Source organism: Sylvia atricapilla, chromosome 25 (genome assembly GCF_009819655.1).
Source record: "Sylvia atricapilla isolate bSylAtr1 chromosome 25, bSylAtr1.pri, whole genome shotgun sequence".
Lineage (NCBI taxonomy): Eukaryota > Metazoa > Chordata > Aves > Passeriformes > Sylviidae > Sylvia > Sylvia atricapilla.
Genome location: NC_089164.1, coordinates 6675109 through 6690905, shown reverse-complemented (window position 1 = coordinate 6690905; position 15797 = coordinate 6675109). Strand labels below are relative to the sequence as shown.

The 15797-nt window shown below is 52.6% G+C and overlaps 1 pseudogene; it reads right to left on the bottom strand.

Annotated features, from left to right (window-relative positions):
• LOC136371479 (serine/threonine-protein kinase pim-1-like) overlaps positions 1-11672 on the bottom strand; it is a 31219-nt pseudogene extending 19547 nt beyond the window's left edge.
• Positions 11673-15797: the final 4125 nt, after the last annotated feature.

Here is a 15797-nt window from a genome sequence, read left to right as displayed (position 1 = left end):
CTACATCTTCACTGTTTATCAGAAATGTATCTCATTTTACTCTACATTCCCTTTTTAGGACATGTTATCTGATTAAAAAAAAAAAAAAAAAAGGAAGAGAAAACCCAGAAATAATATGAAAGAAAAAAACAAAGAACAAATATGTAGTGAAAAATCTGTAACTTTAGATTAAGAGGTAAGTGATATTTTTAAAAGAGAACGAAGTTATTTACTTTGTAAATGTTCTGATGGCATGGATCCATCTTACTGACCTCAGCATCCTTTTTTTAACAATTTTAGGTTTCCTTCCCAATATGAAGTTGTTTTAAATTGTGATTGAAGCAATAGGAAATTGAACAACAAATTTTGCATGGCTGTGTCTTGAGAGTAAAAATAAGGCAGTTTGAACCTTGGACCTAAAGTGTTGCAAATTAAAGTCATAAATCCCAATGGATTGTGTGACTGCAGCTCTTCCTCATGGATGTGCAGCATCTCAAAGCCTTCATCAGTGGGGTTCTGGGTACTTTTAGCTTTGTCCTATGCCAATCTGGGATTTCATGAAATAGGACTTAACCTTCCACCATCCCAAGTCACCCACTGCCACTGCAGCTCCTTGGACCTTGTGGCCCCCAAAGCAGACACAAAATGTTTCAACTGCTCCCCCCTTTGCACAAATCCACAGAGAGCTGGAATTTTTCCAAGTCTCATGTCTCCATCAGGCCATATTCCTGAAAAACCAGCAGTCCATCCCGATGAATACAAAGATTTACAGGGATGGTTGTCGGCTCCATTTTCTGCCTAGAAATCCTGAACCTGCTTCTGAATGCTTCTCCCTTAAGCTCTTGGACACCTTCTCACACAGAGCTGGGAAAAACCCCGGGTCACCGTCATACAAGCAAGCTATGCCAAAGTTGGAGCTCTGTGGGAAATCTCCATCCATCCCTAACCTTTTAATACATCTGTATGTGGGGTGTGCATGGACGTGTCTTGTATAGAAAGGAAGGAGTGTGCAAGCAATGTGACTGACACTTTCACTGTCTGTGTTCATTCCATACCCATGGGCACAAAGACATTATGAAAACCCTTGTACAGACAGACCCTTCTGTCCATGGACACGGAGACATCCCAGAGCCCCTGGCACACACAGACCCTTCTGTCCATGGACACAGAGACATCCCAGAGCCCTTGGCACACACAGACCCTTCAGTCCATGGACACAGAGACATCCCAGAGCCCCTGGCACACACAGACCCTTCTGTCCCTGTAGGATGGAGTGCAGCGGCTGGGGGCGGTTGGTGGGCAGCGAGTCCCGCACAGCAGGCAAGACCCGGCTCCAGCCCTGCCTGGCCCTGCCAAGGCTCAGTGTCGGCTCCTCTGGAATGGGAAAGCCCTTCAGCCTGGGCCCTGCCCACAGGGGCACTGCTGGCCTGGCAGCACAGCTTGTTTTCCCCACGAGCTGCAGCAGATGAGAACACAACACTTGCAGACACTGACTGCAAGCCACAGCTCTGGGTGCTCCCCATGAACCTCTGCCCTGGGACCACTGTCTGCCTCAAGTGTCAGGGGATGCAGAGGGAGCCCGGCTGGGCTCTGCCCTGGGGGCATCTTGCAGGGACAGCTGCAAACAGGGAGCATTTAGGTGCCACAGACAGCCAAGCCAGGGGCACAGGGCAGCTGCTCCAGCCAGGACTGCACTGCTGTGTGCTGTGCTCTGGGGCTGGGGCTCCCCGCAGAGGGGACTGCACTGGTGTGCCAAAGGAGACAAAGAAGCTTCAGCTTAAGCCAAACTGAGCTGGGTGGGCAGGCTGGGAAGAGTGGGGAGACTCAAGGGGAGTCACAGAGCTCATCCTGCTGGAAGGACAAGGAAAAGGGAGTGGGAACTCAGCAGTGAGGAGAGCTGAGGGCTAAGAGCAGCGCTGAATGACACTAAAATGGCACCTTCGGAGGACATTGCTGCTCCTTGGCCAGTGACAGTATGAGTCCCTAAGCCTGGATTTCAGTCTTCCTCATGGTGAGAGGCATCAAGGAAGGCAACAGTGTGATAGAGACTGCAGTGGGCTGGGAACTCACTGGGAGAAAAGGGGGAGCAGTTGTGAAGGGAAAGGCAGGTGGGAGACAGAACTGTTTACAGAAGAGCTGAGGTACAGCTTGAGCAAGCTGAAAAATGGCATTGGGGTCATCCCAGATTGATTTCATTTCATAAGGTATTCAACAAGTTTATTGTTGGGGGGGTGTCATGTTTTCCCTCAGAGGTGTACACTCTGCAAACTTGAGCTGCATTGCCAAAATGCTCAAGGCAGGTCTCTGCTGCAGGTCACACCATTTCTTCTTTGGCTGATTCCAGCCCAGTGCTGAGCTCCAAAAGAGCCCTGGCAGAGCCCAGAGCAGCCTCAGCACCCGCAGAGCCCCGGCTGCAAGGACAGAAACCAGAAACTGCCTGTCAGCTGAAGGCCCCCTGTCCCCTTGTCCCAGCTGCCCACAGTGCCCAGGCCATGCTGGCCGTGCCCAGAGCGGGGCCCAAAGCTGCCCATCATTGCTGCCTTTGGCAGCAGAGCAGGAGGGCAGGACGTGCCCCGTCCACCTCCTCAGCAGCTGCCCAGAGCAGGATGCTCCTGTGCTCGCTGCCATCTCCCAAAAGCTCTTATCCGAGCCGTGCCAACAAGACGGGGACCCATCTCACACAATCTGCCGCTGGAAGAAAAGCTGCTCCCAAACCATGTCCTCAGCCTTCTCCAAGGGCACAGCCCATCTATGCCACAGCTGGTCTCAAGCACTTCCCCATCCAGACTGGACACCACATAGAATAAACAACAAATTAATAAAAACAGATTACAGAAAAAAAGAGAGACAAGGCAAAAGGTAAAAGATCGTGTCTCAGTCAGAGGTTGAGGAACCCCCAAGCCCTGCATGCTAAGGAAAAAACCCACCCACCAGTGAGGGAAGCTCGTGCTTTTACTCTTCTCCCATGCACTGCCCCCAAAAGTAACAGTGATCCCAAAGCAAACAAGGGGAGTGGAACAGCCCAAGCCCTTCCTTGCCTGCAAAGCAAAGCAGCTGAGCACAGGTTCTGGAGTCCCACCTCTGCTCCCTCCATTGGGGGTGGGTTTGTGTCCGGCTGCCTGCCCCCAGCCCCAGCCCAGGGCATGGAGGGTGGTGGGGGCTGTTGGCAGGGCCAGGAGCCAACTCCCATTTCATAACCACCCAGCCCATGGCCCCAGCCCTGCCAAAGGACCAGCTGGGCAGGCCCACTGAAGAATCAGTTACACTTGCCCCAGCAAAGGGGGAACTTTTGGTTCCTGGCCTGGCTGTGCAATGCCCAAATCTGGGAGCATCCCCCTGCATGTGGACTCATCTGCAAATTGGCTGTGGAGCCTGACTTTGAAGAAGGTGCCAGAATCAAAGTCCATCATCTTCAGCTTGGTGGTGGCCAGGTCCCAGAAGAGGTTATCGTCCTTGGTATCGTCCTCACTGTCTCCAGCAGCAGCAGCTCCACCTGGTACAATTTTTTTTCAGGGGCTCCTTCTGCTTCCCTGGGGGTGAGACCAGGCTGCAGGGCTCTGCCCAGGGCCCCAGCTGTCAGTGAACCAGGATAAGCCAAACAAGCCCAGATGGAAGCCACAGTGCTGGGCAGAGCAGCCCAGCTCCAGCACAAGGGCTGCCTGTTCCCATCTGATGACCCCTGTGCAGGGACACAGGCAGCACAAAAAAAGTCTGGGTTCTTTGCTTCTGATTGCCAAGGCATGTGTGGAGTTGTAACTACCAGAGCCCTGCATCAAAGTGTGCCTGTGGCTCTCTCCCTTCTTCAGAGGGGGGGTTCTGTTGGCTCACTCAAAAGCAGGAGCCCTGCGTGCTTTTCTGTGCTCTCCAGGAGCAGAGAAAAGTGTGGACCATCATTCATGCATCCAGTGGCATGGGAAGTGGGAGAATGCTGCAAGCCAGTTTGGGTGGTCTCAGAGGGCGATTCTGTAACTTTTCTCGAAGCAGGAGCCCGGCGTGCTTTTTGTGCTCTCCAGGCACAGAGCAAGCTGTGGACCATTGTCATCTCTCCTGTGGCACATGAGCAGAAAAATGCTGCAGTCTGGTTTGGCTGGCCTCAGAGGGGTGTCAGTGGCTTTAGCTCAAAAAGGAGCCTGGCATGCTTTCTGTGGTCTCTGAGATCAGAGAAGGAAAGCTGCGGACATCATTCATGCCTCCAGTGGAACGTCAAGAGGGAGAATGCTGCAAGCCGGTTTGGGAGGCCTGAGGGGGTTTCTGTGACGGAGGGTCACACTTGCGGCTGCTGTTAGGGAGCACGAAAGGACAAGGCAGGCCAGCAGGAGGTCAAGAAGGAACTCTTCTACTTTATTTTCCATATTATATACAATTTTACACGACAAGCCAGATTGGCTACACAGGTAGCCACCTCTTCAACCTCGTTGGTGAACATCACCATCAATCATCTTTCTCCTCCTAGAGAGGAAGAATGTAAACAATTCTAATAATATACATAGTTTACTTGATGCTCAACAGTGAAAAGCAGGCAAACTTGAGGCAACAGGTTTCTGTGGCTTTGCTCAAAACAGGAGCCCTGCGTGCTTTCTGCGCTCTCGAGGAGCAGAGAAAATCTGTGTACCATCGTTCGTGCCTCTAGAGGCACGGGGGAGAGGGAGAATGCTGCAATCCGGTTTGGGTTGCCTCAGAGGGGGGGGTTCTGTGGCTTGTCCGAAACAGGAGCCCTGCGTGCTTTCTCTGTTCTCCAGGAGCAGAGAAAGCTGTGGACCATTGTTCGTGCCCTAGTGGCATGGGGAAAGGGAGAATGCTTCAAGCCGGTTTGGGTGGCCTCGGAGGGGGCTTTTGTGGCTTTGCTCCAACATAGGAGCCTGGCGTTCTTTATGTGCTCTCCACGAGCCAGCAAGCCCCTGGGGCCGGGCACCTGAGCCTCCAAGACACAGCAAGAGTGAGAGTGCTGCAAAGTCGGTCAGGAGAACTGGGAGGTGGTTCGCTGGCTTCTCTCGACACGGGATACCCGGGTTGCTTTCTGTGCTCTCCACGAGCTGACAAAGCCATGGGGCAGCGCTGGCACCTCTAGGACACATAGCAAGAGCGAGAGTGCGGCAAGCCGGTGTCGGGAGGCCTGGGAGGGGGTTTTCGGTGGCTTCGCTCGACACAGGACATCTGTGTGATTTCTGAGCTCTGCACGAGTCAACAACCCGTGGGGCAGCGCCAGCGCCTCCAGTAGTATGGCAATAGGGGTAGCACAGCCATCTCGGTCGGGTGGCCGCGGAGGGGGGTTCGGTGGCTTCGCTTGACACAGGACGCACGGGTGCTGTCTGTTCTGTCCATGAGCCGAAAAGCCTGTGGGGCAGCGCAGGCGCCTCTTGGAGCATGGCAACAGGTAGAGTGCAGCCAGCCGGGTCAGGTGACCTTGGAGGGGTGTCCGCTGGCTTCGCTCAAAACAGACGCCCGGGGTGATTTCTGAGCTCCTGCATGAGCAGACAAGCTCGTGGGGCAGTGCTGTGCTGCCAGGAGCCCAGCAAGAGGGAGAGAGTGCTGGCCAGCCGTGTCGGGTGGCCCTCAGAGGGGGGGTTCGGTGCCTCTGCATTGGCCCACCCCGGGCAGGTCTAGCCTGCTCCCAGGCTGCTTCACACACAGCATTCTTACAGAGGACTGCGCAAAGCTGACAGTCAGCTCTGCCTTCTCCATAGTCCATGTTCCAAAGCCGCCTGGGAGAAGAAATTTGGCCTTGCCTTTCTCCTTTCCTTTTCGTTTCTTGGAAACAGCCCAGGCAACGATCGGGGCTTACCAAGGCTGGCTCCTGGCCGCCAGAGCAGCAAATGCTCCTTCCCATACACGAGGGGCTGGGCCACTGACCAGGTTTCCCAGGGAATGCTCACAGCCCCGAGGCTGCTGTGACCAAGGGGGCTGGCTGCTGTCCAAAGGGTCTTTGGACATCCCTCCCAAGGATGCCCAGGCCCCCATTGCCTGCACTCTATCATCCCTCTGCCTCCCTGTCAGCTCAGCCCCTTGTACCATTCTCACCCCTGCCTCTGCCTGTGTGTCCACTCCAGGGGCTAGCAGAGCTCTGCAGGTGGGGCAGGCAGCAGGGCAGCTCCAACCTTCCCCTCTCTGTGACACCACAGGTGCTGGAAGCCCCCACTGTCCCTGCCTGGAGACGCTGCAAGGGAAGCAAGCATTGGCAGCTGCCTCCACTCAACACTAGTGACTAGCCATTGAGCAGCCTGGCCTCAGCCTGGCGGGTCATCCTCTGCACCATAGCTCCAGGAAGATCCCCTTTGGCAAACCCCACTGGGCCACAGGCAAGTGTCCCATACACTTACACAGCTCCACCAGAGCTCCAGGGGTTGGGAAATTAAATTCAAACCAGAACAAACAAACCCCCCCAAGAATAGAAACACTTCACCCCAGCACAGCTACTCCCTCTCTCCTTCCCTCAGTTACTTCTACATGCACTCACACAGCACCCGAGCCTGCAAGCAACTCAGCAGGCCTAAGGCACATCTGCTGCAGCAGCGGCTTGAGGACACCACTTGCAGCAGCACTTTTCCATCCCAGTGGCAAGATCCATTGGCAGGCAGCTCCAGGGCCCTTGCAAAGGACAAGGCCCAGTGCATCAGCCCACAACAGAGGAAAAGGGCTCCAAATGGCCACCCTGGCACGTCAAGCCTGCTCCAGGCTGCTTCACACACACATTCTTCTGGAGGACTGCGCAAAGCTGACAGTCAGCTCGGCCTTCTCCACAGTCCGTGTTCTAAAGCAGCCTGGGAGAAGAAAATTGCGTTTGCCTTTCTTTTCTTCTTTCTTCTATCCTTCTTCTTCCTTTCTTTCTTTCTCTCTTAGAGTCAAGATGTCTTGAAATGCACCTGGAGATGCTTCCAAGTGTCCTTCACCAGCCAGAGCAGTACAGGGTTTCTACAGTGCTGTAAGTACAAAATAATATTTGTTCAGAAGAAAATAAAAGGAAGTACCCCTTCCGTGCCTTTCCGTAAAAAAAAGAATAATGCATTTAGAATTCTTTTAAGCATTCATTCTTGCTTTATACAGTGGTAATTATGAGCACTCATCCTTCAGCCTGCATTTGCAACAGCTTCTCAGGCTGACTGAGCACAGCAGGACAATCAGAATCACTAAATACTGGAAGGAATCTCAAAGCCTAATCCCATTCCACCTGCTGCCCCAGCCCAGGGCAGGGACACCTTCCATTAGCGCAGGCTGCTCCAAGCCCCAGCGTCCAGCCTGGCCCTGGACACTGCCAGAGATCAGCAGCAGCCACAGCTTCTCTGGGTAACCTGTGCCCAGGGTCCCACCACCCTCACAGGGAACAATTTCTTCCCGATATTTAATCTAAACCCCTGCCCCACTTCATCCTGAGGGCCCGTTCCGCTTGTCCAGCTCACTACCCTGTCCTAGTGAGAAATCCTCTCCCTCAGGCCATAAGCGGCTTGCACAGACCACCCCAAACTAAAATGCTCCGCGGCTCTCGGGGCCCACACAAGCTCCTCGGGCCCTTTTCTGGCCTTCTCGGCGCCTTCCCCAGGAACCCCCGACTCCCCCGGGGCTGTGTCCAGCCAAGACTGGCCCTCACGACCCTCACTATCGGGGAGTTCGGAGATCTACGGGTTGGCTGCTCACCGCGCAGCAGGATTGCAGCTGTTCTCGCCATTGAAAACACGGCCCCAGGTGCTGACTAGGGCCGCCGCCCGGCTCCAGCAACGACAGTGAGTGCTCCAGCCACCGCGCCAGCGTGTGGCTTCCACCCGCCACCCCAGGGACCGGCAGCGGCACTTCGTCTGGCCCTTCGTTATCGCCCCACCAAGGAAGCGGCGGTGGACACCGGCCTGGGGCAGCCCCGGAACTGCCATGGGCTCGGTTCGGCGCAGCTTGTTCAGTTCAGCTTGGCTGACGCGCGGCTACGTTCAGCTGATGCAGTTCAAGTCGGCTGAACTCGGCTGGGTTCAGCTGCTGGCCTTAAGTTCATGATTTTTGTCGGACCTCGGCTGTTTTCGGCTGGCCGGCTGCACTCGGCTGCTCTCAGCACACCTCGGCTATGAGCAGATGCAGGCAGTTTAGATTTGGCTCTTTGGGGAAGCTCGGCTCGGCTCGGCTCGGCTCGGCTCGGCTCGGCTCGGCTCGGCTCGGCTCGGCTCGGCTCGGCGCCACTCGCGATCCGCACCCTGCAGCTCGGCTCGCCTCCTCTGAGGGCGACGGGGGCGGGGCCGAGGCGCCACGCGGGGACCGGGGCGGGTCCTCACGTTAGTCGCACAAGGATCAGTGTTTGGCTGCTGCCGCGTACTCGCAAGAGGGTTGCACGGACACGGAGGGGAGCGCACGCAGGTTCGGCGGATAGCTCACTGGGCAGTGACTGCAGTTGAGATAATTTATGGGTGCGAGAGCAGGCGCGTGTTCAGCTTAGCTCCGTGCCGCTCACTTCGTTCGCCGAGCTCTGCTCAGTTTGGCTGCACTCGGCCCAGTTCAGCTGAACTCAGCTGAGTTTGGCCAAACTTGGCTCCCGTGATGTCAGCCCCTAAGAATTTTACATAGCACAAACTGTAGCCTCTAAAGCACTTGCAGGTTTTTAAACAAACATAATTTTTAAACGCAGGTCTTGGTACAGAGCTGATGGCTCCTTTAGGACAAGAATATTTACATGTAGAAGCGATTCCCTCTAATAAAAATAAACCATGTCTGGTATAAATGTCTTTCAAAGCCATTAAAGTTTTTTAAACCCAAGAAGACCATCATGACTCCTGAGTTCAGTCTTTCATTCATGAAATGAATAAAATTCAAAAGACTCCCAATCAGGCACGGGGTGTTGTATGGGTTGACGTGTTGACAAGAAGTTATGTTGTATGTTGTATTGTTTAGCATGTTGCTAAAAAGGTTATGTTGCCAGCCTCAACTGTTTGTGCCCAATTCGTACCCTCAAGTTTTGTATTTCTGTATTCCAAGTTGTGCACTTCCTTCTCCCCAAACCCCAGATTCCCCTTTACCTCCGTCGGTTAGGCCTCCGCTGCTCCCCGCCTGCTCATCACACTGCTGACCCCGCCTATATGAAAATCAGAAAACCCCCATAATGTTCGGGCTCCAAATGGAAGTCCAATTGCCACCAGGAAGTCCCTAAAACGACGAGCCAACATAAAATCTGGACTTGTGGGGGCGCTGCCGAGTGAGGAAGTGGCCGGCTGCTTGCAGAAAGCTTCTACTTCCTCGCCATAACCTCACAAGCATAGGACAGAGATGACACCCCTAGACCAAAGGAGCCAAGGGAGTTCTTGGGGACTCCCGCGAGGCAGGAATCCCGACTCTGCTGCGGCGAGAGTAGCAGATTCGTCTGAGACCTCCTCCTCAGCAGCGACCCGAGAGAAAGGGAGCAGCGGCGGCGCAGGCGACCCCTCGAGTTCCCCTTTTGAAAAGAGCTGATTTTAATAAAGGCCTTTCAAAAGGAGCAGGTCTCCTGGCCCAATTTTTATCAGCTCATACTGGTTTTGGTATCATGAAATCAACCAGGTTCTTCAAGAAATAGTAAATCATCATGACTAAACCTTGGCTCCTCTTCATTTGCTCTTACAGCCCATTGTGCAAAGCTCTGCAGCCTTTTTTTCCCATCCTGTATCGGAGAGAGGATGGATATTAACGACACGCACATGCACAAACAGTCTTTCTGGTTCTTCAAAAAGGTAAAAATGCCAGTAATAAAAATAACATAGGTAATATTGAGTCCCTGACCGTTCCAGAAAAAGTTTGTCCCATTTATAACCCTGTGCTCTGGTCCCTGGAACATGTTCTGGGCTGTAGCCATGATCTAAGCAGCAACAAGAAAGAGCCCTTGGCTTTTCAAACGGGACCAGTCTCCTCACTCTAGGCGTCAGGTCTTCATTAGCAGAGTGCTCCGGCCCCTGAGGCACAGGTGGCTCTCAGGGACATGCAGTTGTACGTAGCAACACGAGTGCTTCACATACTGCAGTAGGTGGCACCCTTCTCTTTCGGTTTATGTGCTTGTCCTTCTCGGTTTGCTCAGTTACAGAAGCAGAATTTGCCTCTCTTTTCCTAGCAAGCAAAGATGCTACTGCACCACCTCTCCTGCCTTTTCCAGCACTGGATGAGATTCTGCTACTGTTAGAGTTTCCATGTCTGCAGCAGCTAAAGCAAAAGCCTTGCTGGCTCTTTGCTACTTTTCCATGTCAGAGCTGTAAACACTGAAAGCTCTGTTTTGCAGAGAGAATGTACTTGTCGCTCGGAAGCAGAAAGTCATGGAGAGGCTGGAGCATGGTGCAGGGAAGGTACAAGGGAGATGGGAGAGGACGTGGAAGACAAGCCCAGGGTGAGGATGTGCTGAGGGAGCTTTAGACAGGAAAACTGCAGGCTCATGAAGGACATTGAAGCAGACTTCCAGAAACCCCTACAGACAGTGCTGGGCACAAGGGTTGTTTCCCTGCCAAACATGCCCTAGCTTCAGGGGAGTGCTGCAGACACTGCAGCAGGTGGCAGTCTCTTCTTCTGGTTTATGTTTGTGCTTTGTCAGTTTGCTATGTTACAGAAACAGGATTCGTTCTCTCTTTTCTCAGCAAGCAAATATGCTACTGCACCAACTTTTCTACCTTTTCCAGCGCTGGATGAGATTCTGATACAGTTGGAGTTTTCCATGTCTGCACCAGCAAGAGCAAAGGCATTGCTGGCTCTTTGCTACTTTTCCAAGTCAGAGCTGTCAAGAACTAAAAGCTCCATTTTGCAGAGAACAGTTCTTGCTGCTGAGAAGCAGAAGACCATGGAGGGGCTGGAGCATGTACAGAGGAGGACAAGGAAGCTGGGGAAGGATGTGGAATACAAGCTGTTCCCCACTCCTTTCTCTGTACCATTAGTATTATCTAGATTGCATTCATCTATGTAGCTGTCAACAATCCTTCCTAAATCCTGTGTTTTACTCCAGACTGGTCCCTTTCAATCTCCTAAGCTTCGATTAGTTAAGTCTTGTTAGTTTTTCAGGTTGTTATGCTTCTTTATTTGTTTTGGTATTGTAATCCACACCTTGTTCCCTTCTCCCTGTTGGATCCTTTCCCTGTCCTGCCCTGAGAAGGGGTAGACTTACTAAGAGTTTTGCTTTCATTTTCTGTTTTAGTTAGACTTTTGCTTTCACTTTACATTTAGAGATTTTAGGTCCTAACCTCTGCTATATGTTCGAGTTAGGTCATTTTTGTTACGGTTTTACAATAAACAAATCTTGGACCTGCAAGCTAGGCCCATCTTCCATCTTTTACACTGATCTGCTGGTGACTGCTTAGGACACACAGGGCCCTGGGAAAACATGTCTCATCCCCATAAAGAAGAGTATTGCGACATGCCACCACTGTGGCAGGTCTCTCACAGAGGGGGGCTGCCCTGCCTCCTGCCCCACCCCTAACAGCTCTAACAGCACCTCGAGGAGACACAAAGGCTGTAATAGACTGGAGACACAAGTAAGGATTCCAATCGGAATTTATTAGATTACAGCAGGCAAGGCAAAGGCAAATACCAGCGCTGGACAGCAGGAGAGTCTCCGCTCTGCCAACTGCTGCACCGTGCAAATTCCAGTCCATCTTTTTATCCTTTCTTTTTAGCTGACGTGTCCTTTCCTGTTGTACCTTTGCGCATGTATGACCTGTTGCTAGGGGGTCTTTTTCTGCCTCCCGGTGGTCGTAGCGATGAAGGCGGGTAGTCATCCTCCGGTTGCCTTTTCCCTTATATGGCAGCTGGCTCAGGTTTCTGAAACTTAAAACTAATTAAGCAAGTACAGAAAAAGGATTGAGCAAAAGCATATTGTGTATGGCTTTTCTATAGGCTTAGATAGTAACATAGTAACTTTCTGCTATTTGAGTTGTTTGACCTCTAGTGAACAAAAACAGCTTACGTTTATCACAAAGGCTGAGCCAAAGGGATAGAATTGCACAAGAGGAAGAGCTGGGAGGGAGCCAGATGGATCATGGAGTCCAGGCAATCTCAGCCTGGGCATCCCTGGGAGGGGTGTCCTAAGGCTCCTGGCGCAGTGCAGCCTCGAGCATTCCCTGGGGAGCCTGGTCAGTGGCCGTAGCCCCCCTGTAAGGGTGTCCTGGCTGGTAGTTTAGGATGTATTCTATCACCATCTTCTGTTAATGGCCCATCAATGCCTTGTGCATGACTCATAGATAACTCCCTCTGGGAGTTATCTCCTCTTTAATGGGCCATCAAGGACCTCCTATATGACTTCATCATCCCATTGTGAGATGCTCTGCCCATTTCTCAACTGGATATAAGCAGAGATTTGGGACAGTACAAGCAGCCCTCATTCACTGGATTCCCAGAGGACTGGAGCTACCAGACCTTTCTACGGGATCACTGCTTCAGGAAGACCACCCTCGCCTGGACTGCTTCCATCACCCTGATGAGGTTGTATTCTAACTCTGTCAGTGTTTTGTTTGTTTGTTTGTTTTGTATTATTTATTTATTTTATTTTTTTCTTCTCATTAAATTGTATTTCTGACTTGGAGCCTCTCACTCAGTTTGTTTTCAAACCACAACATAGGGGAAGAAGCTTTTGCTGATCTCCAGCCTGGAGCTGGCCTGGCCCAGCCCCAGCTGTTCCCTCGTGTACTGTCCCTGCTCCCCCTGGGGCAGAAATCATAGCTGCCCCAGTGCTGGCCCACGGGAGGAGCGGGAGCCCCCAGGGAGCTCCGAGCTCTGTCTGCTGCTGCGGCTGAAGTAACTCAGTGCCCACAGAGCTCCATGGAGAGCTCCTGCCCCTGGCTCTGGGCCGGGGTCATGGGGAGAAAATCATCTTGCAGCCTCTGCCCCACAGCAGGGAGGAGCAGCAATTGCTGGCTGAGAGAGACTCTTGCCAAGGGCCTGCAGAGAGAGGACACAGGGAAGGGGTGAGTGTTGTTGTGATGATGTTGCTGCTTTGGTAATTTTGGGTCCTAGAATTGTCTTCTGGGCAGTTGCAGTTAAGTTGGGAAGGCTGAGGTAAAGGTCCTGAGCTGTAGAGGGCTGAGGTGATGTGCCAGCGATTTTGGGAGGGTGAGGGCACTATCTGGAAGGAAGGCAGGAATGCAGGAAGGAAGGAGTCCACATCCAGTCCTTACAAGGACCTTGAGCCTGAAATATGGTGTTTGCTATCACTTCCAGTGCCCAGATCTGGAAATTTCCCAGTTCCACCACCAGCACCAACTAGGTCTGGTAATTTGCTGGTGTCAGGATTCCAGACCCAGCAAATTTCCAGCACTGGCACTGCCCTCATGTGGTGTTTGCCATCACTGGTACCATCCAGATCTGGCAATATCTTGCTGCTGGGGCATGCCAGGGGTCTGGCTGAGCAGGAAAGCTGACACTGAGCCAAGAGATTTCCTTGGCTGCAGGAAAGCCACAGCATGCAAAGACCTTCCTTGCACTGTACCCTGCGCCAGGATGGATTGTGCCACAGGAGCTGATCCTAAATTTCTTCTCCCAGGCAGCTTTAGGACATGAAAGATGGAGAAGCCAGAGCTGACTCAGCTTTCTGGACTCTTCCAGAAGAATCCTGTGTGGGAAGCAGCCTGGCAGCTGGGTTTATGTGCCAAGGGCGGCAATTCAAAGCCCTTTTCTCCCTCATGGAATGAGCATCTGACACTTCCCATTTCCTATGGCCCTGCTGCTGCCGAAGGTGCCTTTTTCTTTCAGCTGAGAACAGTCCTACTTGAGAGCCTGTCATCAAGTTGCTTTTGCTGCAAATGTGCTCAATGTATCCTTTTTTTGCAGTCTCAGGTCCTTTGTGCATGCAGGTTTAATGATTGAAGGATGGAACAGGTCTACTGGGGGAATTCTTTCATTTGGGGTATTTTTGTTTCGTTGGTTTTGGGTTCCCCCCTTTTGTTTTGTTTTGTTTTGTTTTGTTTGTTTGTTTGTCTGTTTTAATCAACTCCCCCTGGCGGCTCTGTGCAGAGCTCTGTAACTCTATCTGACACTTGCCTGTGGCACTGTGGAGGTAACCAGGAGGACCTTCCCCAAGCTGTCTGCAGAGGAATCCACATCAGCCCAAGCTGGGGTGGTCAGTGGCTGGTTAGTTCCTGGTTGGGGAAGGTCTTGGAGCTTCTCCAGGGGCGGAACGCTGGGACTGCCACCACTCTGGTGTCACAGATGTGGAAGACTGGGACTGGCAATGCTGTGGTGTCAGAGAGAGGAGAATGCTGGGCTGCCACCACTCTGGTGTCACAGATAGGGGAACGCTGTGGTGTTACAGAGATGCTCAGGCTGGGTATCCCTGGGAGCAGTGTTCAAAGGCTCCTGGAGCTCTGGCAGCCTCAGGCCAATCCAAAAGCAGCAGGAAGGAGAGGGCCAGGCAGCGAGGCATTGCCACAGGGCCCGGGAGCAGGGTAGGGTTGGCATGGGGCCAAGAGCAGGGTCAGGAGGCCAAGGGATGGGCCGACATGTAAAGTCCCTTCCAACTGTTGACATAAGTGGCCTGCTGGCAGTGCTCAGGATGGGGGTTGCAGCAGTTTCAGAGCCACATGCAGGTGCAGCACCAGTGGCAGGTGCAGGATGGGTTGGGAGGCATTGTGTGAAGACATCGCACTGGGCATGAGGGCGGCATGGGGATGGCTGTCAGGTGATTGAGTGGGGCTGGGCTTTATGCCACGAGTTTGCCATCTCTTAGATTCTTGGCTGAGATGAAGCACACATATTGGCTTTCAGGAGTTCATCAGCAGAGGAGATGAACCTCAAGATGGCCTCCTCCAGATGGCCTTGAGGAGAGATTTTAAGATTCTGCTGACTTTTAGGAGGAAGAGGTTTGCTGCAGAGCTTGCTCAGGCACGCATCCCACCCCTGATCTGAGTATGGTGCTGTCAGAGTCTGTCCAAGGATGTGATATGCCTCACGACCGTCTCCAATGACTGAGGACTGAGACCCCAGACCCTGAAAGGAGCCCTGGCCTGGCTGAGGTCGAACATTTGCCAAGTCTTGGAGGACTGGTATGCATCTCCATGAGAACGGAGTGCAAAACAATGGAACTGGTTGCAGTGGACTGAGCCAAGGCTGCTTGCCCAAACTGGTCCACCCGTACCGGAGTACGGCACGTACGGTGTGCAGCTTGTCCCTGAGCACCCAACCTCGACACAGGTGGCTCCTGCTTTGGCTTTGTGCCACTCGCTTTGGTCCCCGCCTTGACCAACCTATAAAACCCTGGAGACCCCTGCTCAGCTTCGTGATCACCCCACTGGAGAAGATGGTGTCTATAGGCATCTTGGCCTCGAGGACTCGTCCCTCCACATTGGTAGCTATAATCCCCTTTCCCCTCTTTTCTATTTTTCTTACTATTCTCTATTTTCTCTCCCACTATCGCATTTTGGTGGCACTAAATAAAGGTGCATTTTTTGTTGTATTAACTGAGTTGTCCCCCACTGTGTCTTTTGTGCTCTGAGATCCTCAAACGAACCATCAGGTTCCCTGCATATGTTTGCGGTCCCTGACATAAATTGGCATCACGGACAGGATCTTGATAGACAGAGGGGTTGTGGGTTTTATATAGTTTGTAACAGGGGAAGGACCCTCGTCTCAGCCGCACCTAGCACGCCACTTCGGTGAGCGCTGTTAGAGAGCAAGGGGGGCGAGGGAAAATTCCTGCAAACTGTATACACCCAGGTGAAGAGCATTCCCTGTCATCAGGATTTCCTAAAAGATCTCATTGTGCAAAAGATGGGACTTTGTTGTTGTTGTTGTTGGAGGAAGTGTGTGGACTGCTTGGTGTAGTTGAGGAAACAACCCAGTTGTAAGTAACTAAGGAGTGCCTCCCAAGCAGATTAGTCTCCTCACCCATTCCAGGGAAGGAAGGGAGTCAC